General features: G+C 38.7%; 1 protein-coding gene across 2 annotated transcripts in view; it reads left to right on the top strand.

Annotated features, from left to right (window-relative positions):
• Positions 1-63: 63 nt before the first annotated feature.
• The window catches only part of raf1a (Raf-1 proto-oncogene, serine/threonine kinase a), a 27248-nt gene continuing 24997 nt past the window's right edge, over positions 64-2314 (top strand). Inside the window, exon 1 of one of the 2 annotated variants that reach the window (XM_016519364.1) lies at positions 64-149. The gene's annotated coding sequence lies outside the window, so the exon portion shown is untranslated. The remainder of the gene's footprint in view (positions 150-2314) is intronic. The other variant, XM_016519363.1, reaches the window with a different exon arrangement.

The following is a 2314-nucleotide window of genomic DNA, read 5'->3' as shown; positions in this document are numbered from 1 at the left end:
GTGTGTGAGTGTGAGTGTGTGTGAGTGTGTGTGTGTGTGTGTGTGTGTGTGTGTGTGGGTGTGAGCGCGCGCGTGTGGGTGTGGGAGGGGGTGACGTCATTGCCGTTTCTTTAGGTTATGGCAGAGCTGAACTCTTCAAAGTTTCTCTGGTGAGTGTTTATCGCTTCTCGAAATGCATTATATGTTTTGTATTTGTAATGGTCGTGTCACACATCTGTTTTTCGCCTGGTGATTATAAAAATGTAACTGGCTAGTGAAGTGTTTGTAGAGTTTGCTGTTTGATTTGATAGGTTTGTGTAGAGAAGAAATAGGGCCGCGGAGGGAATAAGTGGCTCGACAGTTCCTTCAACACTTCTTACTAGTGTTTCTCTTTATACGTTCATAATAATAACGGATGATTGCCCTGAGAATAAAGGTTTTTCCATTAAAGTGTGTAAAACCGTTTCCGATGAAGACATCTTACCGACTAGACTTTGTTTGTTTGTTTTGAATCCACACAAACAGACGTGCGTTTAACGTTATACAATCATTAACAGTCCGACAACATTAAGAGCTTACGGGCAAAATCGCGTTTGTTTGTGGATCCGAATCGTTTTTATTAAATGTACAGACTCTGATAACTACAGCAATACTATTCATTTAATGCAGTAAATGTGTTTGATCTAAACTCGCATGATTGTGTTATTTTGACAGCTCATTAAGGCTAACTTGAATCAGGATTGCCTGAATGTTTGTTTGTTTCATTATTATGACACAATTTGCAAAATTCAAGTTTCTATAGTTTGTCAGTACGGTTATGTAAATACAGATATGTAAAACCCAACAACACAGTAGAGATATTCTTAATGAAATAAGTGATATTAATTCCCCAACTGGGTGAAAACAAAAGTGTCTCATTAAATTCATTAAAAGTTTCATTTCGTTGTTTTTGATCCACATAACTGTGCACTCTAAATAAAAAAGGTTGTTACAACATTGTAGATACCAGTGAAATTTAACAATTCTCTATTGCACATCATAAACTACTAGCTTAACTAATATAAAGTCCAAACGTGATTAAAGACAAGCAGGCATCTAGTAATAAAATAAAAATAAATGACAAGCAATAGCACAAAGAAATACAGTAGAACTAAAATACAAATGATAAAAGCAGTGAATTAGTTTTTCAGGTATGTCTAACAGTAGTTCCCCTTCGGGAACTCGAGCTGCGTCGGAAAACGCTAGGGGAACGCCTTCAGCGATACCAAGCTCTGAATCATATGTGTAATCAGTCGAACGATGGGCGAGACGTCAACGGCGGGTGACGTCATGACCAGGAAGCCTCTTTGAAGAATCATACTAACCCTTAACATTTCTAGAGTGCTTTGCTCACAGCCATGATTTTAATATATCTTAGATTCGAGTTCCCGAAGGGGAACGTCCCAGGTTACGTATGTAACCATGGTTCCCCGAGGGAACGAGACGCTGCGTCGCAAGGCCATACTTCCGGCATCCCTACTAGAGCTTGCTTCACTCCTAAGAAGCTAGCGCCGGCTGCACCCTACGTGCTTTTAAAGCTTCCTGGTCATGACGTCACCCGCCGTTGACGTCTCGCCCATCGTTCGACTGATTACACATGATTCAGAGCTTGGTATCGCTGAAGGCGTTCCCCTAGCGTTTTCCGACGCAGCGTCTCGTTCCCTCGGGGAACCATGGTTACATACGTAACCTGGGACGTTTTCAGGTAAGAAATACCACAGAAACTGAATAGTCACATGCAAGATAACAGAGCATAGTCTTCACTGTATGAATTAAAATGACACTGATTGTTATTAAAGCAACAAAAGTGATTCAGTCAAGAGCAGCGAGTGATTCTCTCTTTTTGTTGTAGTTTGATTAATATTATGGACACAGACAGCACCAGGTATAGACCTAATGGACAGATTCAAAATACTGACACACATCCAGTTTTATCCCAGCTGTTGGGCAGTCTTTATTGTCAAGCCCTGAATACTTTGTTTTTAAGATAGTTTGCAATCTCTTAGCAATATCATGCTTAACATTACATTAAATTACATTTAGTCATTTAGCAGATGCTTTTATCCAAAGCGACTTACAAATGAGGACAATAAAAGCAGCCAAAACTAACAAAAGAGCAACAATATATAAGTGCAAATGACAAGTCTCGGTTAGCCTAACGCAGTACACGTTGCAGGGTGTATATATATATATATATTATACACATACACATACAAAGAAAAACAAGTAGATAGAATAGAAAAAATAGAAAGCTAGTGTTTGTTTGTTTTTTGTGTTTTTAAAAAAAATTAAAAAT

This window comes from Sinocyclocheilus rhinocerous, unplaced genomic scaffold (genome assembly GCF_001515625.1).
Source record: "Sinocyclocheilus rhinocerous isolate Xijiao unplaced genomic scaffold, SAMN03320098_v1.1 scaffold569, whole genome shotgun sequence".
NCBI classification, from domain to species: Eukaryota; Metazoa; Chordata; class Actinopteri; order Cypriniformes; family Cyprinidae; genus Sinocyclocheilus; species Sinocyclocheilus rhinocerous.
Note: the sequence above shows the minus strand (reverse complement) of the source record. Positions and strands in the feature narration are given on the sequence as shown.